The sequence below is a fragment of the Protopterus annectens genome, chromosome 8.part0 (genome assembly GCF_019279795.1).
Source record: "Protopterus annectens isolate FY-2018-M chromosome 8.part0, PAN1.0, whole genome shotgun sequence".
Lineage (NCBI taxonomy): Eukaryota > Metazoa > Chordata > Ceratodontiformes > Protopteridae > Protopterus > Protopterus annectens.
Window position 1 is genome coordinate 1,356,804,160 of NC_056741.1, and position 24,125 is coordinate 1,356,828,284.

General features: G+C 36.8%; 1 long non-coding RNA gene across 2 annotated transcripts in view; it reads left to right on the top strand.

Annotated features, from left to right (window-relative positions):
* LOC122809425 overlaps positions 1–23,878 on the top strand; it is a 57,556-nt gene extending 33,678 nt beyond the window's left edge. The window contains exons 1-4 of one of the 2 annotated variants that reach the window (XR_006365899.1): positions 13,601–13,651; positions 16,923–16,973; positions 20,379–20,429; positions 23,821–23,878. This is a non-coding gene — a long non-coding RNA (uncharacterized LOC122809425). Of the gene's footprint in view, positions 1–13,600; positions 13,652–16,922; positions 16,974–20,378; positions 20,430–23,820 lie in introns of those variants that run through there. The other variant, XR_006365898.1, reaches the window with a different exon arrangement.
* The last annotated feature ends 247 nt before the right edge of the window (positions 23,879–24,125 follow it).

Sequence of the window (24,125 nt, forward strand, 5' to 3'; positions counted from 1 at the left end):
TTACCAGCCTCAGTAAGAAGCTGAGATCCCTCATAAAATCTTCCAAAGCTAGTTACAAAAATAAAATTGCCAAATATTCCAAAGACAACCACAAGGCATTCTATAGTTATGTCAAGAATCTAAATGGCAAAGCTCAGAACTGCTCTGAGCTACAACAGAATGGCATTAAATATACTTATCCCAAGGATATTGCCAATATCCTGGCAGATTGATTTAGTGCCAACTTCACCCCCCTCTCACCCCCTAAAGGGCCCATATCAATAACAAAAGATTGCCAAATTCTGGTAATCATGACCACACAGGTAGAAACTGCACTCTCCAAAGCTAAGAATACAGCATCCATGGGACCAGATGACATCCCGTGTATTAAATGAACTACAAAATGAAGTGGCAACTCACCTAACTGTCATGTTTAATCATAGCCTCACCTCAGGCTTCATGCTCCATGAGTGGTGCACAGCTACAGTTATCCCACTCCACAACGGGGGGATCCAGCTTGGATCCTGGGAACTACACTGCCATCAATCTGAAGAGCCTGATCTGCAAGTGCATGGAATGCATTATTATGGAACTTATAAACAAAGACAGTGGCAACCTTCAAACACTGGACCCCACCCAATTTAGGTTTTTGAAAGGCCGATCTTATCTCCTGAACCTGATTGACTTCTTCAAATCAATCTCCAGAGCTTCGAACGAGGGTAAGGCAGTCCACACAACATATTTGGACCTCGCCAAGGCCTTCAACACCATCCCCCACTTTGGAATCATAGATAAATGTACTAAGCTGGGCATAAATCCCTATGTCACTCGATGGATTGCCAACCAGCTTACTGACAGAACACAGACTGTAAAAGTAGCCGACTCCAAATCCAGCTCCAGACAAGTGACAAGTGGAGTACCTCAGGGTTCAGTCCTGGGACTGCTCTACTTCATTGAAGTACAGGCCATCACTAATGGACTCCGGCTAACAAAGTTTGCAGATGACTACAAACTGGAATCCCCAAATGATGTGGATATTCTACAAAAGGGCCTTACAGAAACAGATGCTTGGTGTCAGAGCCATGGGCTCAAGCTTAATACCAAGTTATCTCCTTTGGGAAAAAAACATGTACCCATGAATTACCACATAGGTAGCAGTACACTAAACACTGAAAGTGTGATGAGAGACTTAGGGACACAGGTGGACAGTGGTCTCACCTTCGATAACCACATCACCACAACAGTCAGGAAATCCTTCTGTGTGGTACACCTCATCACTAAGGGCCTTTCATCCAGAAGAAAGAAGGTCATTGTCCCACTGTACTCATCCCTCATTAGACCCATTATAGAGTATAACTCCTCATTTGGTATGTACCTCACAAGACATCTGCAACAGCTGGAAAGGCCACAGAAATACCTCACTAAAAGAATCACAGGTCTAAAGCGGATGCCCTATGCTGACCATCTAAAAAAACTCCAGCTATACTCTGTGGCATATCATCTACTCAGAAGCGATCTCTGCTTAACATACAAGGCCATGTCAAACCCTGAGCTGTTGGACATGCTCCACTTAAAGAAATCCCAGTCCCTCAGAGCCACATGCTCCAGGGATCTAAACCTTGTCATCACAATGAACAAAACATGCTGGAGGGATAGGTTCCTGACCCAGAGACTCCCCATACTCTGGAATAGACTGCCCATACATGTCAAGCAGAGTGCCTCTTTGGCCATCTTCAAAAGAACGTTGATAATTTGATGGGAGATAGGAAATTCACCCGGGGATCACGTCAGTCGCACTGCTAGACAGGGGTCCAGGGAAGTAAATATTGTGGGAAGAAATATCCAGGGAATTGTTTGGCTAGGCTTATATAGGCCTAGGGCCAATAGCCTAGTACCAACCTATGAATGTATGAACCTATGCAGGCAATAACTGTGTTTGCCTGTTAAGCAGCACTGTACTGTCCAGCATTCTGCGACAAAGGCATTGAGTGCAAGCACTCAGTTACCAGAACTGTACTGACTATCAAGGTATAAGAAAGGCTATATACAGCTAGTAGATTCTGATGTTTACTTTTTTTCAGTGTTGCAGAAGGTAAAGAGCATTTAATGTCATCAAACATAGTCATCGAGTCTGCTGCATTATGATCCCCTCCCCAGTTGTTGCTCACCGTGCTATCATGACCTGAGTCAATGTCATTATATGATGGGAATTTGAATACTGATAGTCTTGTGTATACCTTTGAGCAGACATGCTTTTGTTCTAATCAAGCAACTACAGAAGGTTCTGAAATTGATAGAAACGAGGAATGTCATCCCATATAGACTAACTAATGGTAATGATTCTTATCTTACAAAAATGTTAAGTGCACACAGTAAACATTACAGGAAATTTCCTGCAGTCAGATGTTAATCTGCTACTCAGGTCCACATTACCTCATTCCTCTGTTTAGGATTATAAATTCTTATGTGATATATTACCAAGGATATACAACGCAAAGACAATATTAGGTGTTCATGTTTTACTTTTTAAATGATAAAATCATTTTTTCTAATTACAGGTGCTGCAAAGGTCAGCAGAGCTCAAAGTTCTGCAGCCTTTAATGTTCCCAGTAAACAGTTTTATCTTCTGTTTCACTTCTTTGATATTCTATCTACTCAAAAAGAGATCACATTGATTCCCAAAACAGGACCCCAATCTAGTGAAACATGGACAAGTTATAAAAGACAGGAATGGAATATAAAATGGAACTTGTAACCAACACTGAAAAATCTTCAGTGGATTTACAAACTAGAGATGAGAAAGTCAAGGCTAAACACTTGTATGAAATATGTGCTGTTCCCAGTCATCCAACATATGGAGTATTGTATACTGTCTATATGCTCTGCATTTTGTTGTAATCAACTCCCAGAGTGACATTACTCTGACAAAACAAAAATAATTGCTTTTACTAAAACTTAGGAAGAACTTTACTGATCAAAGAATGCAAGGCCAGATATGAAATAAAATAACTAGAGAGGGAAGAACAACAACGCAACTATATTTTATAATATAAAAATATCAGAAACGATGTCCACCATTGCCTGCTTTTCAGCCTGAGCATGAGTTGACTGATCCCTTACAGAAGTTGCTCAATATCAGACTCAAAAAAGGCTTCATACTAGATGACTGGAGGGCAGACCAGTAAGCCTGACCAGTCCCATCTGTAATGCTAGGGTAAGGATCAATATAGAACTAATATATCAGGATATAAGGAACTTAAAGACTGTTGACCTCAGTTTAGATTTGTCAAGGGCAGATCCTGCCAACTTAACCTGGCAGAACTCTTCAAAAAAGTTACTTAAGCAATTGATGGGAGTAAAACGGTGCTTGTCTACACAAAGGCATTCAACACCATCCCGTTGTCAGCAATAGTTAATAAACTCATTCAGCTAAATGTAAATATTTATGTAACTCCTTGAATGACAACCTGTGTCACAAATTAAGCAGAAGTAGTTGGGGTGGATGGATCCATTTCCACCTAGGGGTCTGTAACTAGTGCATACACAATAGTTAATAAACTCACTCAGCTAAATGTAAATATTTATGTAACTCCTTGAATGACAACCTGTGTCACAAATTAAGCAGAAGTAGTTAGGGTGGATGGATCCATTTCCACCTAGGGGCCTGTGACTAGTGCATACACAATAGTTAATAAACTCATTCAGCTAAATGTAAATCTTTATGTAACTCCCTGAATGACAACCTGTGTCACACATTAAGCAGAAGTAGTTGGGGTGGATGGATCCATTTCCACCTAGGGGCCTGTAACTAGTGCATACACAATAGTTAATAAACTCATTCAGCTAAATGTAAATCTTTATGTAACTCCTTGAATGACAACCTGTGTCACAAATTAAGCAGAAGTAGTTAGGGTGGATGGATCCATTTCCACCTAGGGGCCTGTAACTAGTGCATACACAATAGTTAATAAACTCATTCAGCTAAATGTAAATATTTATGTAACTCCCTGAATGACAACCTGTGTCACAAATTAAGCAGAAGTAGTTAGGGTGGATGGATCCATTTCCACCTAGGGGCCTGTAACTAGTGCATACACAATAGTTAATAAACTCATTCAGCTAAATGTAAATCTTTATGTAACTCCTTGAATGACAACCTGTGTCACAAATTAAGCAGAAGTAGTTAGGGTGGATGGATCCATTTCCACCTAGGGGCCTGTAACTAGTGCATACACAATAGTTAATAAACTCATTCAGCTAAATGTAAATCTTTATGTAACTCCTTGAATGACAACCTGTGTCACAAATTAAGCAGAAGTAGTTAGGGTGGATGGATCCATTTCCACCTAGGGGCCTGTAACTAGTGCATACACAATAGTTAATAAACTCATTCAGCTAAATGTAAATCTTTATGTAACTCCTTGAATGACAACCTGTGTCACAAATTAAGCAGAAGTAGTTAGGGTGGATGGATCCATTTCCACCTAGGGGCCTGTAACTAGTGCATACACAATAGTTAATAAACTCATTCAGCTAAATGTAAATCTTTATGTAACTCCTTGAATGACAACCTGTGTCACAAATTAAGCAGAAGTAGTTAGGGTGGATGGATCCATTTCCACCTAGGGGCCTGTAACTAGTGCATACACAATAGTTAATAAACTCATTCAGCTAAATGTAAATCTTTATGTAACTCCTTGAATGACAACCTGTGTCACAAATTAAGCAGAAGTAGTTAGGGTGGATGGATCCATTTCCACCTAGGGGCCTGTAACTAGTGCATACACAATAGTTAATAAACTCATTCAGCTAAATGTAAATCTTTATGTAACTCCTTGAATGACAACCTGTGTCACAAATTAAGCAGAAGTAGTTAGGGTGGATGGATCCATTTCCACCTAGGGGCCTGTAACTAGTGCATACACAATAGTTAATAAACTCATTCAGCTAAATGTAAATCTTTATGTAACTCCTTGAATGACAACCTGTGTCATAAATGAAGCAGAAGTAGTTGGGGTGGATGGATCCATTTTCACCTAGGGGCCTGTAACTAGTGCATACACAATAGTTAATAAACTCATTCAGCTAAATGTAAATCTTTATGCAACTCCTTGAATGACAACCTGTGTCACAAATTAAGCAGAAGTAGTTAGGGTGGATGGATCCATTTCCACCTAGGGGCCTGTAACTAGTGAATACACCCAGGGCTGTGTGCTTAGTGTACTTCATTTTTGCATCCATGTCTCAGATGTCAAAGTAAATTATGAAGGCCTCTGGCTAACAGTTTCCTAATGACTGTAAAGTCTGCACCATCATGAACACTCTAAAAGGCATCAACAGCATTCAGGAAGTCCTTGCAGAAATAGCTTGTGTCATACCCACAGTTCAAAACTAGAAGTGCACAAATGTATCTTTGCAAAGAAAAATTTCCCTACCAACTATTACATGGAAAAAATCCAGAATATTAACACTTTCGTGAGGGACAAATGAGAGTCATTTTTACAACATACATTGACTGCTGTGAGAAAATTGTTTTTTTAAACAACAACTGATTAGCAATAATATAGCATCCAAAACCAGCAAGGTTGTCACTGTGGTTTGTACTGCACTGATAGGCCCATCATTGAATGTTTTGCCCCATAGGCATGTACATGTCCAAAACACCAGATTTATCCTGAGTGACCACTGCATTTTATGAAGAAGAAAACCAAAGGATTAAATGATAAGAGCTGCTGTGACTGCCTCAAAACCAAGTCCCTCTTCTACTTAATGTCCTAAAGGCTACTAAGTGGAGATCTGAACCTCATATATGGGGTAGCCCATCCTTTCATACCTTCTACACATCCACAATTTTAATAGTGGCACAAGTACTTACTTTGCAGACCACAATTTCCACTGCAACTTCAATAGAACATAAATGAGAGAGAATACCATTTCCCTGAAATGAAATTCCTCTCCAAGTGAAGTTAAGAATGACACTTATTTTCTACAAGTTTATCCTCAATACAAGGGGTAAAAACTGTCCCATTACTCTTGATTTCTCATTCCTGTCCCTAATGGAGAGGGAGAATTATACAAATAACATACGGCACAGTTATGGTTATTCAAATTTGCTATACAAGGGTTTTCACACATACTAAAGCATCATCTCAATTGTGATTATGCAAAATATCCACAAAATATAGGTTCTTTGGTACTAAACTACTAAGGCTAGAAACACAGAGGGATTTCAGGGCTAGGCTGGTAAAGATCCTCAAAGATAAAGAACATAGTAAGTATCTATGAACTTCTGAAACTCGGGTTCTATAAACATATGTAAAAATAGGGATAAAGGGTAAAAATGCAAGTATTTACCAAAAAAAACCCCACATATTTCTATCTTCAGTCTTATAACCACGTACCACACATTGGAATATATATATATATATATATATATATATATATATATATATGAATGTCAATTTTTTACATATTTGTCATGTGTCTTCCATTGATAGTAGTGCATGCTTGCATGCATTTCTTTCATTCAGCAGGGTAGTAAGCTCAAGTTACATCTTAAGGCGTTAATTGTTTTTACCTACTTTGTATCATGTGACTACTAGCGCTTGCTAGAGGTTGTATAAAAAGAAGCACATTTCAGTTGCATTTATTAGCATCTGATGAAACAGATTTTCCTCTGAAACGCTTATGTTTTAACATTAAAACTTCAACTGAAACTGGAAACCTTGGTCATACCTGAGTTCTTCAATGTTTTTATCATTACTTGCTTTTGGATTTATTTAGAACTCAGGAAACCGTGTGGGCTGGTGACTGTTTTTGTGGTTTAACATATACAATAACTTCTAGTTGGGAGGGTGGCCTAATGGTTAAGGTGTTTGCCTTACAAACACAAGGTGCAGGATTTGAGTCTCACAAGGGATAATTGGCTAGGCTTAAAAATGGCTCGCAAGGGCAGTTAGCCTAGTACTAACCTATGAACCTAGTAATGATTCCTAGCTTACAAACAATTTTAAGTTACACAGTAAGCATTACAGGAAACTTCCTGCAGTCAGATGTTAACCTGCTGTTCAGGTCCACATTAACTCATTCCTCAGTTTAGGGGTATAAACTATGTCATATATTCCCAAGAATATACAACACAAGGACAGTGTTAGGTATTCATGTTTCAATTTCCTAATCATAAAAATCCTTCTTTTTTCTGATTGAAAGTGCTGCAAAGGTCAGCAGAGCTCAAATTATTGAAGCCTTTAATGTCCCCAGTAAGTAGTTTTACCTTCTGTTTCCCTTCTTTGACAAAAATTTTTCCTCCATTCTTTGACATAGAAGTATTTATTCATTCCATCTTTTAACAAAGAAATTATATAGTTTTCCAAAACTGGAACCCAATCTAGCGAAACATGGACAACAAGTATAAAAGACAGAAAAGGAATGTAAAATGCAACTTCTCCCCAACATTAAAAAAATCTCCAGTGGATACACAAACGAGAGATGAGAATGTCAAGGACAGACACTTGAATGAAGCAAGTACTGTTCCCAGAAACCCTATATATGGAGTACCGTATATCCTCTCTATATCGTCTGCATTTTGTTTTAATCAACTCCCAAAGAGACATTACTCTGATAAAACAAAAATAATTGCTTTCCATAAAAATTAGGAAGAACTTTAAACACTGATCATAGAATCCAAAGCCAGAAAGGAAAGAAAATAGCCAGCTAAGGGCAAGACAACACAATCTTATTTTATAATATTAAGAATATCAAAAAGAATGTCCACCGTTGTACAACACTAAGAGTAAATGATATCACATCCCAGACTGAGAGATCATACACAATCAACCAGCAGATAAGTTTTGCTCGAGTTTCACACCCTCACTCCTCCTGTATTCTCAGATCACATACACACAAATGCAACCCACTCACATCTACCAGTTACCAATCTCAAAGCGCTATCAGAGACCAAGAGCAATACATCTATGGTGCCAGATAAGATTAAAGTTTGCCTAATTTTTAGCACGAGCATGAGTTGACTGATACTTTACAGATGTTTTCAGTATTAGACTCAAAAAAGAGTTCACTCTACATGAATGCAGGACAGCAACAATCATCCCCTTACTCAAATGGGGGGCCTTAATGCTTCCAGCTAATCATAGACCTGCAAGCCTGACCAGTCTCATTTGTAATGCTAGAAACTAAGGCATGTATCTGCAACATTTCTCTCCAGGCATCCGCTGAAAACTGACATCATTCCAAGCCAGACTTTCCCAGTAAACAAATGTTAAATAAAATAAAAAGGTATCAATATAAGATTAATATATAAGGATATAAGGAACCTAAAGACCACTGACCTCAGTTTAGAATTTTCAAAGGCAGATCCTGCCAACTGAACCAAGCAGAACTCTTCAAAAAAGTTTCAGAAGCAATGGATGTGGGCAAAACCATCCATGTCTAGAGAAATGCATTCAACACCACCCCTTTTCAGCCATAGTTAATAAACTGATTCAGCTAAATATAAATCTTTATGTAACTCTTTGAATGATAAATTGTGTGACAAATAAAACAGAAGTAGTTAGGTTGGATGGATTGATTTCCACCAAGGGCCTCTCAGTAGTGCATAACCACAGGGCTTTGTTCTCAGTATCATCTTTTTGGCATCCACTTCTCAGATATCAAGGCAAATTATTAAGGTTTCTGGCTAACATCATGAACACTCCAAAAGACGTCAAAAACTTTCAGTAAATCCTGGCAGAAATAGCTGGTGCACAAACTTTGCTTCAAAACTAAAAGTGCATAAATGTATTATTTGCAAAGCAAAGCTTCCTTTGCAACTATTACATTGAAACAAAATCTCCTGAATATTAACCCAGTTGTGAGGGGCCAATCAGTGGTCATTTTTACAACATACATCGACTGCTGTGAGGAAATTCTTTTTTAAACCACAACTGATTAGCAATAATATGACATTCAAATCCAGGGATGTTATCATTCTTATTTACACTGCACTCATAGGTCCATCATTGAATGTAATGCGCCATATGCATGTACATGTCCAAAATACCAGATTCATCCTGAGTTACCACTGCATTTTATCAAGAAGAAAACCAAGAGATTAAATCATAACAGCTGCTGTGACTGCCTGAAAACCCAGACCTTCTTCTTCTTAGTTCCTAAAGGCTGCTAAGTGTAGATCTCTGTCTGACATACAGAGTGTCCTCATCCTTTCACACCTTCTGCACATCCACTATTTCAATACCGGCACAAGTCTCACATTGCAGACCACAACTTCTACTGCAACTTCAATAGAACATTAATGAGGCATAGATATGACTCATAAGGAATACCACTTCCCTGAAGCCAACTTCCTGTCCATGTGAGGATAAACATGTCACTTACTTCCTACAACTTTATTGTCAATGCACGGATTAGAAACTCTCTTTACTCTTGACTTCTCATTCTTGTCTATGATGGACAGGAAGAATCATATAAATAACATACTCCATTGTTATGGTTATTCACATTTGATATACATTGGTTTTCACGCAATACTAAAAGATTATCTCAACTGTGATTGTGCAAGATATCCACAAAATGTAGGTGCTTTGGTACTAAATTACTAAGGCTAAAAACACAGATGGAATTCAGGTCTAGGCTGGTAAAGATCCTCAAAGATCAACAATGTAGTCAGTACCTATGAGCTTCTGAAACTCGGATTCTATAAACATGTAATATTAGAGATAAATAGTAAAAAGTAAAGTATTTAGCAAAAAATACATATTTCTAGTTTCAGTCTTATAATCATGTACCTCACATTGGAATACACAGACATTTAACAGTCCGGTTAAACATATTTTTTAGGTATTTCTATAATATTTATATCACCATCACTGAAGCAGAGTAAAGAGCATTGATTCAATCATGAATAAATGCAGAAAATATTAGGGTAGGGATGTAAGCAGTGCTAAAGAACATTTTGTGTATGCATTGGCTTAGGATTATACAAGTGAATTGTCTTCACGTCTTTGTGTGCTTGGAGAGTGCTAGTTGTATGGCATGCTGCAATCTTGAAGTTAATCTTAATAAAACTCTTTTGGTTTCTTTGTATTTTCAGTTCCTCACTCTGCTTGTTCTCACTGTCTCTAATATACCTTTATCTTCCACAGACCATTTTACTTTCATAAAAAGCAGACTCATTTCTGATATTTACTTTTGTTCAGTGTTGCAGAAAGTAATGAGCCTTTAATCTCAACAAACATGGTCATTGAGTCTGCTGCATTATCATCCCCTCCATAGTTTTTGCTCACAAATCTCTCCTGACCTGAGTCAATATCATTATATAATGAGAATTGGAATACTGATTGTCTTGTGTATACCTTTGAACATGCATGCATTCGTTCTAATCAAGCAGCAACAAAAGGTTTTGAAATTGAAAAAAAATGTGGGTTGTCATCAACATATACAGTTTGCTTGTGTCTTTCGGCTTTTCCCAGTTAGGGGTCACCACAGCAGAACTCCGGTCCACTAATGATTGGCAGTAGATTTTTACATACTGGCTTGCCGGGTCTAACGCACAACCTTCAGCGAAGGAACGCTCATTCACTCATGTCAACATATACAGTAACTTCTGGTAATGATACTTATCTTACAAAAAAATGTTAAGTGACACAGTAAACATTACAAGAAACTTCCTGCACTCAGCCATTAATGTACCCTTCAGTCCAGATTATCTCATTCCTCAGTTTAGGAGTATAAACTGTTATAACATATATTACCAAGAATATACAACACAAGGACTATATTGGGTATTCATGTTTTACTTTCTCAATGATAAAGTCCTTCTTTTTTCTCATTGCAGGTGCTGCAAAGGTCAGCAGAGGTCAAAGTGTTGCAGCCTTTAATGCTCCCAGTAAGTAGTTTTACTTTCTGTTTCACTTCTTTGACATAGAAGCAGATGTTTTCAGTATCAGACTCAAAAAAACGTTCACACTAGATGAATGGAGGACAGCAACAATCATTTCCTTGCTCAAACATGGGGCTTCAATGCTTCCAGCTAATTACAGACCTGCAAGCCTGACCTGTCTCTTCTGTAATACTAGCAACAAAGAGATCTGGAGCATTTATCTCCTGGCCTCTGCTGAAAACTGACTTTGTTCCAAGTCGAACTTTCCCGGTAAACAAATGTTAAATAAAATGAATAAAAATGTATTGATATAGGATTAATATATAAGGATACAAGGAACCTAAAGACTGTTGACCTCAGTTTAGATTTGTCAGAGGCAGATCCTGCCAACTTAACCTAGCAGACCTCTTCAAAAAAGTTACAGAAGCAATGGATGTGGGCAAAACAGTGCATGACTATAGAAATGCATTCAACACCATCCCTTTTTCAGCCATAGTTAATAAACTCATTCAGCCAAATGTAAATCTTTATGTAACTCTTTGTATGACAAACTGTGTGAGAAATAAAACTCAAGTAGTTAGTGTCGATGGATCCATTTCTACCAATGGGCCTCTCACTAGTGCATAACCACAGGGCTTTGTCCTCAGTATCCCATTTTTGTCATCCACTTCTCAGATATCAAGGCAAATTATTAAGGTTTCTGGCTAACAAAGTTTCCTAATGACTATAAAGTCTGCACCATCATGAACACTCCAAAAGATGTCAAAAACTTTCAGTAAATCCTGGCAGAAATAGCTGGTGCACAAACCATGCTTCAAAACAAAAAGTGCATAAATGTATTCTTTGCAAAGCAAAACTTCCTTTGCAACTATTACATTGAAAAAAAATCTCCTGAATATTAACCCAGTTGTGAGGGACCAATCAGTGGTCATTTTTACAACATACATCGACTGCTGTGAGGAAATTCTTTTTTAAACCACAACTGATTGGCAATAATATGACATTCAAATCCAGGGACGTTATCATTCTACTTTACACTGCACTCATAGGTCCATCATTGAATGTAATGCCCCAAAGGAATGTACATGTCCAAAATACCAGATTTATCCTGAGTTACCACTGCATTTTATCAAGAAGAAAACCAAGGGATTAAATCAAAATGGCTGCTGTGACTGTCTGGAAACCCAGTGCTTCTTCTGATTTCCTAAAGGCTGCTAAGAGGAGATCTCTCTGTCTGACATGCAGAGTGTCCCCATCCTTTCACACCTTCTATACATCCTCAATTTCAATAGCGGCACAAGTACTCCCTTTGCAGACCACAACTTCTGGTGCAACTTGAATAGATTATTAATGAGGGATAGATATGACTCATAAAGAATACCACTTCCTGAAGCCAACTTCCTGTCCATGTGAGGTTAAACATGTCACTTACTTCCTACAACTTTATTGTCAATGCACGGATTAGGAACTCTCTTTACTCTGGATTTCTCATTCTTGTCTATGATGGACAGGAAGAATCATATAAATAACATACTCCATTGTTATGGTTATTCACATTTACTATACATTGATTTTCATGCAATACTAAAAGATTATCTCAACTGTGATTGTGCAAGATATCCACAAAATGTAGGTGCTTTGTTATTAAATTACTAAGGCTAAAAACACAGATGGAATTCAGGGCTAGGCTGGTAAAGATCCTCAAAGATCAACAATGTAGTCAGTACCTATGAGCTTCTGAAACTCGGATTCTATAAACATGTGTAATATTAGAGATAAATAGTAAAAAGTAAAGTATTTAGCAAAAAATACATATTTCTAGTTTCAGTCTTATAATCACGTACCTCACATTGAAATACATAGACATTTAACAGTCCAGTTAACATATTTTTAAGATATTTCTATAATATTTATATCACCAGCACTAAAGGTAAAGAGCATTGATTCAATCATGAATAAATGCAGAAAATATTAGGGTAGGGATGTAAGCAGTGCTAAAGAACATTTTGTGTATGCATTGGCTTAGGATTATACAAGTGAATTGTCTTCACGTGTCTGTGTGCTTGGAGAGTGCTTGTTGTATGGCATGCTGCAATCTTGAAGTTAATCTTAATAAAACTCTTTTTGTGTCTTTTTACTTTCAGTTCCTCACTCTGCTTGTTCTGTCTCTATCTAATGTACCTTTATCTTCCCCCTCCCTTTTTAATTTCATAAAAAGCAGGCTAATATCTGCTGTTTACTTTTGTTCAGTGTTGCAGAAAGTAATGATCCTTTAAACTCCTCAAACATGGTCATTGAGTCTGCTGCATTAGGATCTCCTGCCTAGCATTTGCTCACCATGCTTTCCTGACCTGAGTCAAGATCATTATAAGCTGAGAATTGGAATATTTATAGTCTTGTGTATAACTTTGAACAGGCATGCTTTCGTTCTAATTAAGCAGCTACAGAAGGTTCTGAAAATGATAGAAATCTGGGTTATCAACATATACAGTAACTTCTGGTAATGATTCTTATCTTACAAAAATGTTGTGTGACACAGTAAACATTACAGGAAACTTCCTGCAGTCAGATGTTAATGTACCCTTCTGTCCAGATTTTCTCATTCCTCAGTTTAGGCGTATAAACTGTTATGTCATATATTACCAAGAATATACAACACAAGGATGATATTAGGTATTCATGTTTTACTTTCTCACTGATAAAATCCTTCTTTTTTTCTGATTGCAGGTGCTGCAATGGTCAGCAGAGCTCAAAGTGCTGCAGCCTTTAATGCTCCCAGTAAGTAGTTTTACCTTCTGTTTCCCTTCTTTGACATAGAAGTATTTATTCATTCCGTCTTTTAACAAAAGAAATTATATAGATTCCCAAAACTGGAACCCAATCTAGAGGAAACATGGACAACACGTATAAAAGACAGAAAAGAAATGTAAAATGCAACTTCTAACCAACGTTGAAAAAAATCTCCAGTGGGTACACAAACTGGAGATGAGAATGTCAAGGATAGACACTTGAATGAATCAAGTGCTGTTCCCAGTAACCCTATATATGGAGTATCGTATATCCTCTCTATATCCTCTTCATTTTGTTTTAATGAACTCCCAAAGAGACATTCTTCTGACAAAACAAAAATAATTGGTTTCCAAGAAGTTAGGAAGAACTTTAAGCACTGATCATAGAATCCAAAGCCAGAAATGAAAGAAAATAGGGCAGGACAACACAGTTTGATTTTATGATATTAAGAATATCAAAAAGAATGTCCAACATTGTACAGTGCTAAAAGTAAATGATATCACATACCAGACTGAGATATCATACACGATCAACAAGCAAATAAATTTTGCTCAAGCTTCAAACCCTCACTCCTCCTGTATTCTCAGATCACATACACACAAATGCAACCCAGTCACATCTTCAGTTACCAATCTGAAAGCACTATCAGAGACCAAGAGCAATACATCTATGGTGCCAGATAAGATTAAAGATTGCTTACTGTTTAACATGAACATGAGTTGACTGATCCCTTAGACATGTCTTTCAGTATCAGACTCTTAAAAGATCTCACACTAGATGAATGGTGGAAAGCCATATTCATTCCAGTGCTCAAACATGGGACTTCAATGCTTCCAGCTAATCATAGACCTGCAAGCCTGACCAGTCTCATCTGTAATGCTAGGATCAAGAACATGCATCTGCAGCATTTCTTCTCAGGCCTCACTGAAAATTGGCTTTGTTACAAGTCAGACTTTCCCAGTAAACATATGCTAAATAAAATAAATAAAATAAAAAGGTATCAATATGGGATTAATATTCAATGATATAAGGAACCTAAAGACTGTTGACCTCAGTTTACATTTGTCAAAGGCAGAACTGTGTGTCAAATAAAACATAAGTAGTAAGGGTGGATGGATACTTTTCCCCCAAGGGCCTCTCACTAGGCATAACTGCAGGGATTTGTCCTCAGTATCCCCTTTTTGGCATCCAATTCTGATATCAAGGCAAATTATCAAGGTTTCTGTCTAACTAAGTTTCCAAATGACTGTAAAGTCTGTGCCGTCGTCAACACTATGAAAGACATCAAGAGCACTCAGGAAATCCTGGTACAAATAGCTGGTATAAAAACCATGCTTCAAAACTAAAAGTGCATCAATGTATTCTTTGCAAAGAAAACTTCCTTTGCAACTATTACGTTGAAAGAAAAATCTCCGGAATATTAACCCAGTTGTGAGGGGCCAATCAGTGGTCATTTTTACAACATACATTGACTGCTGTGAGGAAATTGTTTTTTAAACCACAACTGATTAGAAATAATATGACATTCAAATCCAGGGACGTTATCATTCTGCTTTATACTGCACACATAGGTCCATCATTGAATGTAATGCCCATAGGCATGTACATGTCCAAAATACCAGATTTATCCTAAGTTACCACTGCATTTTATCAAGAAGAACACCAAGGGATTACATCATAATAGCTGCTGTGACGGCCTGAAAACCCAGACTTTCTTTTTTTTAGCTCCTAAAGGCTGCTAAGTGTAGATCTCTGTCTGACATACAAAGTGTCCCCATCCCTTCACACCTTCCGCACATCCACTATTTCATTGCTGACACAAGTCTCACATTGCAGACCACAACTTCTACTGCAACTTCAATAGAACATTAATGAGGCATAGATATGTCTCATAAAGAATACCACTTCCCTGGGGAAAACTTCCTGTCCATGTGAGGTTAAGCATGTTGCTTACTTTCTACAAGTTTATTGTCAATGCATGGATTAGAAACTATCCCTTTACTCTTGATTTCTCATTCTTGTCTAAGATGCACAATGAGAACCATGTAAATAACATAATACACAGTTACGGTTATTCACATTTGCTATACATGGATTTTCACACAATACTAAAAGATTATCTCAACTGTGATTAAGCAAGATAGCCACAAAATGTAGGTGCTTTGTTGCTAAATTACTAAGCCTAGAAACAGAGAGGAAATTCAGGGATAGGCTGGTAAAGATCCTCAAAGATCAAGAACATAGTAAGTATCTATGAACTTCTGAAACTCGGATTCTGTAAACATATGTAGTATTAGAGATAAACAGTAGACAGCAAAGTATTTAGAAAAAAAATACATATTTCTAGCTTTAGTCTTACAATCACTTACCACACATTGGAATACGCAGACATTTAACAGTCCAGTTAACATATTTTTTTTAGGTATTTCTATAATATTTATATCACCAGCACTGAAGCAGAGTAAAGAGCATTGATTCAATCATGAATAAATGCAGAAAATATTAGGGTAGGGATGTAAGCAGTGCTAAAGAACATTTTGTGTATGCATTGGCTTAGGATTATACAAGTGAATTGTCTTCACATCTTTGTGTGCTTGCAGAGTGCTTGTTGTATGGATGCTGCAATCTTGAAGTTAATCTTAATAAAACTCTTTTGGTTTCTTTGTATTTTCAGTTCCTCACTCTGCTTGTTCTCACTGTCTCTAATGTACCTTTATCTTCCACAGCCCATTTTACTTTCATAAAAAGCAGACTCATTTCTGATATTTACTTTTGTTCAGTGTTGCAGAAAGTAATGAGCCTTTAATCTCAACAAACATGGTCATTGAGTCTGCTGCATTATCATCCCCTCCATAGTTTTTGCTCACAAATCTCTCCTGACCTGAGTCAATATCATTATACAATGAGAACTGGAATACTGATAGTCTTGTGTATACCTTTGGACAGGCATGCTTTCATTCTAATCAAGCAGCAATAAAAGGTTCTGAAATTGAAAAAATGTGGGTTGTCATCAACATATACAGTAACTTCTGGTAATGATACTTATCTTACATAAAATGTTAAGGGACACAATAAACATTACAAGAAACGTCCTGCACTCAGACATTAATGTACCCTTCAGTCCAGATTATCTCATTCCTCAGTTTAGGAGTATAAACTGTTATACCATATATTACCACAAATATACAACACAAGGACTATATTGGGTATTCATGTTTTACTTTCTCAATGATAAAGTCCTTCTTTTTTCTCATTGCAGGTGCTGCAAAGGTCAGCAGAGCTCAAAGTGTTGCAGCCTTTAATGCTCCCAGTAAGTAGTTTTACCTTCTGTTTCACTTCTTTGACATAGAAGTATTTATTCATTCCATCTTTTAACAAAGAAATGATATAGATTTCCAAAACTAGAACCCAATCTAGCGAAACATGGACAACAAGTATAAAAGACAGAAAAGAAATGTAAAATGCAGCTTCTAACCAACATTGAAAAAAATCTCCAGTGGATACACAAACTAGAGATGATAATGTCAAGGATAGACACTTGAATGAAGCAAGTGCTGTTCCCAGTAACCCTATATATGGAGTATCGTATATCCTCTCTATATCCTCTTCATTTTGTTTTAATGAACTCCCAAAGAGACATTATTCTGACAAAACAAGAAGAATTGGTTTCCAAGAAGTTAGGAAGAACTTGAAGCACTGATCATAGAATCCAAAGCCAGAAATGAAAGAAAATAGGGCAGGACAACACAGTTTTATTATATAATATTAAGAATATCAAAAAGAATGTCCAGCATTGTACAGTGCTAAAAGTAAATGATATCGCATACCAGACTGAGAGATCATACACGATCAACAAGAAAATAAATTTTGCTCAAGCTTAAAACCCTCACTCCTCCTGTATTCTTAGATCACATACACACAAATGCAACCCAGTCACGTCTTCAGTTACGAATCTCAAAGCACTATCAGAGACCAAGAGCAATACATCTATGTTGCCAGATAACATTAATGTTTGCTTACTTTTTAGCATGAGCATAAGTTGACTGATCCCTTAGACATGTCTTTCAGTATCAGACTCTTAAAATATCTCACACTAGATGAATGATGGAAAGCCAAATTCATTCCAGTGCTCAAACGTGGGACTTCAATGCTTCCAGCTAATCATAGTCCTGCAAGCCTGGTAAGTCTTATCTGTAATGCTAGGAGCAAGAACATGCATCTGGAGCATTTCGTCTCAGGCCTCACTGAAAATTGACCTTGTTACAAGTCAGACTTTCCCAGTAAACAAATGCAAAATAAAATAAATAAAAGAAAAATGTATCAATAAAGGATTAATATAAAATGATATAAGGAACCTAAAGACTTTTGACATCAGTTTACATTTCTCAAAGGCAGAACTCTTTAAAAAAGTTACAGAAGCAATGGAAGAGGGCAAAACAGTGCATGACTATGCATTCAACACCATCCCCTTTTCAGTCATTGTTAATAAACTCAATCAGCTCAATGTAAATCTTTATATAACTCTTTGAATGACAAACTGTGTGCCAAATAAAACATAAGTAGTAAGGGTGGATGGATCCTTTTACCCCAAGGGCCTCTCACTAGTGTATAACTACAGGGATTTGTCCACAGTATCCCCTTTTTGGCATCCAATTCTCAGATATCAAGGCAAATTATCAAGGTTTCTGGCTAACTACGTTTCCAAATGACTGTAAAGTCCGTGCCGTCATCAATACTATGAAAGACATCAAGAGCACTCAGGAAATCCTGGTACAAATAGCTGGTATAAAAACCATGCTTCAAAACTAAAAGTGCATCAATGTATTCTTTGCAAAGTAAAACTTTGTTTTGCAACTATTATGTTGAAAGAAAAATCTCCGGAATATTAACCCAGTTGTGAGGGGCCAATCAGTGGTCATTTTTACAACATACATCGATGGCTGTGAGGAAATTCTTTTTTAAGGCACAACTGATTGGCAATAATATGACATTCAAATCCAGGGATGTTATCATTCTACTTTACACTGCACTCATAAGTCCATCATTGAATGTAATGCCCCAAAGGAATGTACATCTCCAAAATACCAGATTTATCCTGAGTTACCACTGCATTTTATCAAGAAGAAAACCAAGGGATTAAATCATAATAGCTTCTGTGACTGCCTGAAAACCCAGACCTTTGTTTTTTTAGTTCCTAATGGCTGCTAGGTGTAGATCTCTGTCTGACATACAGTGTCCCCAAACTTTCACACCTTCTGCACATCCAATATTTCATTACCGGCACAAGTACTCACATTGCAGACCACAACTTCTACTGCAACTTCAATAGATTATTAATGAGGGATAAATATGACCCATAAAGAATACCACTTCCTGAAGCCAACTTCTTGTCCATGTGAGGTTAAACATGTCACTTACTTCCTTCAACTTTATTGTCAATGCACGGATTAGAAACTCTTCTCTCTGATTTCTCATTCTTGTCTATGATGGACAGGTAGAATCATATAAATAACATACTCCTTTGTTATGGTTATTAACATTTGCTATACATGGTTTTCACACAATACTAAAAGATTATCTCAGCTGTGATTGTGTAAGATATCTACAAAATGTAGGTGCTTTGGTATTAAATTACAAAGGCTAAAAACGCAGATGGAATTCAAGGCTAGGCTGGTAAAGATCCTCAAAGATCAACAATGTAGTCAGTACCTGTGAGCTTCTGAAAGTCGGATTCTATAAACATCTGTAATATTAGAGATAAACAGTAGAAAGCAAAGTATTTAGAAAAAATACATATTTCTAGCTTCAGTCTTATAATCACGTACCACACATTGGAATACACAGACATTTAACAGTCCAGTTAACATATTTTTAGGTATTTCTATAATATTTATATCACCAGCACTGAAGCAGAGTAAAGAGCATTGATTCAATCATGAATAAATGCAGAAAATATTAGGGTAGGGATGTAAGCAGTGCTAAAGAACATTTTGTGTATGCATTGGCTTAGGATTATACAAGTGAATTGTCTTCACATCTTTGTGTGCTTGGAGAGTGCTTGTTGTATGGCATGCTGCAATCTTGAAGTTAATCTTAATAAAACTCTTTTGGTTTCTTTGTATTTTCAGTTCCTCACTCTACTTGTTCTCACTTTCTCTAATGTACCTTTATCTTCTACAGCCCATATTACATTCATAAAAAGCAGACTAATTTCTGATATTTACTTTTGTTCAGTGTTGCAAATAGTAATGAGCCTTTAATCTCAACAAACATGGTCATTGAGTCTGCTGCATTATCATCCCCTCCGTAGTTTTTGCTCACAAATCTCTCCTCACCTGAGTCAATATCATTATACAATGAGAAATGGAATACTGATAGCCTTTTGTATACCTTTGGACAGGCATGCTTTATTTCTAATCAAGCAGCAATAAAAGGTTCTGAAATCAAAAAAAAACATAGGTTGTCATCAACATATACAGTAACGTCTGGTAATGATTCTTATCTTGCATAAAATGTTAAATGACACAGTAAACATTACAAGAAACTTCCTGCACTCAGACATTAATGTACCCTTCAGTCCAGATTATCTCATTCCTCAGTTTAGGTGTATAAACTGTTATGCCATATATTACCAAGAATATACAACACAAGGATGATATTAGGTATTCATGTTTTACTTTCTCAGTGATAAAATCCCTCTTTTTTCTGATTGCAGGTGCTGCAATGGTCAGCAGAGCTCAAAGTGTTGCAGCCTTTAATGCTCCCAGTAAGTTGTTTTACCTTCTGTTTCACTTTTTTGACAAAGAAGTATTTATTCATTCCATCTTTTAACAAAGAAATGATATATATTTCCAAAACTAGAACCCAATCTAGCCAAACATGGACAACAAGTATAAAAGACAGAAAAGAAATGTAAAATGCACCAACGATGAAAAAAATCTCCAGTGGATACACAAACTAGAGATGAGAATGTCAAGGATAGACACTTGAATGAAGCAAGTGCTGTTCCCAGTAACCCTATATATGGAGTATCGTATATCCTCTCTATATCCTCTTCATTTTGTTTTAATGAACTCCCAAAGAGACATTATTCTGACAAAACAAAAAGAATTGGTTTCCAAGAAGTTAGGAAGAACTTTAAGCACTGATCATAGAATCCAAAGCCAGAAATGAAAGAAAATAGGGCAGGACAACACAGTTTTATTTTATAATATTAAGAATATCAAAAAGAATGTCAAACATTGTAGAGTGCTAAAAGTAAATGATATCACATACCAGACTAAGAGATCATACACGATCAACAAGAAAATAAATTTTGCTCAAGCTTCAAACCCTGACTCTTCCTGTATTCTTAGATCACATACACACAAATGCAACCCAGTCGCATCTTCAGTTACCAATCTCAAAGCGCTATCAGAGACCAAGAGCAATACATCTACTGTGCCAGATAAGATTAACGTTTGCTTACTTTTGAGCATGAACATGAGTTGACTCATCCCTTAGACATGTCTTTCAGTATCAGACTCTTAAAAGATCTCACACTAGATGAATGGTGGAAAGCTACATTCATTTCAATGCTCAAACGTGGGACTTCAGTGCTTCCAGGTAATCATAGACCTGCAAGCCTGTACAGTCTTATCTGTAAAGCTAGGAACAAGAACATGAATCTGGAGCATTTCTTCTCAGGCCTCACTGAAAATTGGCCTTGTTACAAGTTAGACTTTCCTGGTAAACAATGCTAAATAAAATGAATAAAATTAAAATGTATCAATAAAGGATTAATATAAAATGATATAAGGAACCTAAAGACTGCTGACCTCAGTTTACATTTGTCAAATACAGAACTCTTCAAAAAAGTTACAGAAGCAATGGATGAGAGCAAAACAGTGCATGACTATGCATTCAACACCATCCCCTTTTCCATCATAGTTAATAAACTCAGTCAGCTAAATGTAAATCTTTATATAACTCTTTGATTGACAAACTGTGTGCCAAATAAAACACAAGTAGTAAGGGTGGATGGATCATTTTACTCCAAGGGCCTCTCACTAGTGCATAACTACAGGGATTTGTCCACAGTATCCCCTGTTTGGCTTCCAATTCTCAGATATCGAGGCAAATTATCAAGGTTTCTGGCTAGCAAAGTTTCCAAATGACTGTAAAGTCTGTGCCGTCATCAATACTATGAAAGACATCAAGAGCACTCAGGAAATCATGGTACAAATAGCTGGTATAAAAACCATGCTTCAAAACTAAAAGTGCATAAATGTATTCTTTGCAAAGAAAAACTTCCTTTGCAACTATTATGTTGAAAGAAAAATCTCCGGAATATTAACCCAGTTGTGAGGGGCCAATCAGTGGTCATTTTTACAACATACATTGACTGCTGTGAGGAAATTCTTTTTTAAACCACAACTGATTAGCAATAATATGACATTCAAATCCAGGGACGTTATCATTCTGCTTTACACTGCACTCATAGGTCCATCATTGAATGTAATGCCCCAAAGGCATGTACATGTCCAAAATACCAGATTTATCCTGAGTTACCACTGCATTTTATCAAGAAGAAAACCAAGGGATTAAATCATAATAGCTGCTGTGACTGCCTGAAAACCCAGACCTTCTTTTTTTAGTTCCTAAAGGCTGCTAAGTGTAGATCTCTGTCTGACATACAGAGTGTCCCCATCCTTTCACACCTTCTGCACATCCACTATTTCAATACCGGCACAAGTCTCACATTGCAGACCACAACTTCTACTGCAACTTCAATAGAACATTAATGAGGCATAGATATGTCTCATAAAGAATACCACTTCCCTGGGGAAAACTTCCTGTCCATGTGAGGTTAAGCATGTCGCTTACTTTCTACAAGTTTATTGTCAATGCATAGATGAGAAACTGTCCCTTTACTCTTGATTTCTCATTCTTGTCTAAGAGAATCATATAAATAACATAATACACAGTTACGGTTATTCACATTTGCTATACATGGATTTTCACACAATACTAAAAGATTATCTCAACTGTGATTAAGCAAGATAGCCACAAAATGTAGGTGCTTTGCTACTAAATTACTAAGCCTAGAAACACAGAGGGAATTCAGGGCTAGGCTGGTAAAGATCCTCAAAGATCAAGAACATAGTAAGTATCTATGAACTTCTGAAACTCGGATTCTATAAACATATGTAGTATTAGAGATAAACAGTAGAAAGCAAAGTATTTAGAAAAAAATACATATTTCTAGCTTCAGTCTTATAATCACGTACCACACATTGGAATACACAGACATTTAACAGTCCAGTTAACATATTTTTTAGGTATTTCTATAATATTTATATCACCAGCACTGAAGCAGAGTAAAGAGCATTGATTCAATCATGAATAAATGCAGAAAATATTAGGGTAGGGATGTAAGCAGTGCTAAAGAACATTTTGTGTATGCATTGGCTTAGGATTATACAAGTGAATTGTCTTCACATCTTTGTGTGCTTGGAGAGTGCTTGTTGTATGGATGCTGCAATCTTGAAGTTAATCTTAATAAAACTCTTTTGGTTTCTTTGTATTTTCAGTTCCTCACTCTGCTTGTTCTCACTGTCTCTAATGTACCTTTATCTTCCACAGCCCATTTTACTTTCATAAAAAGCAGACTCATTTCTGATATTTACTTTTGTTCAGTGTTGCAGAAAGTAATGAGCCTTTAATCTCAACAAACATGGTCATTGAGTCTGCTGCATTATCATCCCCTCAATAGTTTTTGCTCACAAATCTCTCCTGACCTGAGTCAATATCATTATACAATGAGAATTGGAATACTGATAGTCTTGTGTATACCTTTGAACAGGCATGCATTCATTCTAATCAAGCAGCAATAAAAGGTTCTGAAATTGAAAAAATGTGGGTTGTCATCAACATATACAGTAACTTCTGGTAATGATTCTTATCTTACAAAAAATGTTAAGTGACACAGTAAACATTACAAGAAACTTCCTGCACTCAGACATTAATGTACCCTTCAGTCCAGATTATCTCATTCCTCAGTTTAGGAGTATAAACTGTTATACCATATATTACCTAGAATATACAACACAAGGACTATATTGGGTATTCATGTTTTACTTTCTCAATGATAAAGTCCTTCTTTTTTCTCATTGCAGGTGCTGCAAAGGTCAGCAGAGCTCAAAGTGTTGCAGCCTTTAATGCTCCCAGTAAGTAGTTTTACCTTCTGTTTCACTTCTTTGACATATAAGTATTTATTCATTCCATCTTTTAACAAAGAAATGATATAGATTTCCAAAACTAGAACCCAATCTAGCCAAACATGGACAACAAGTATAAAAGACAGAAAAGAAATGTAAAATGCAGCTCCTAACCAACGTTGAAAAAAATCTCCAGTGGATACACAAACTAGAGATGAGAATGTCAAGGATAGACACTTGAATGAAGCAAGTGCTGTTCCCAG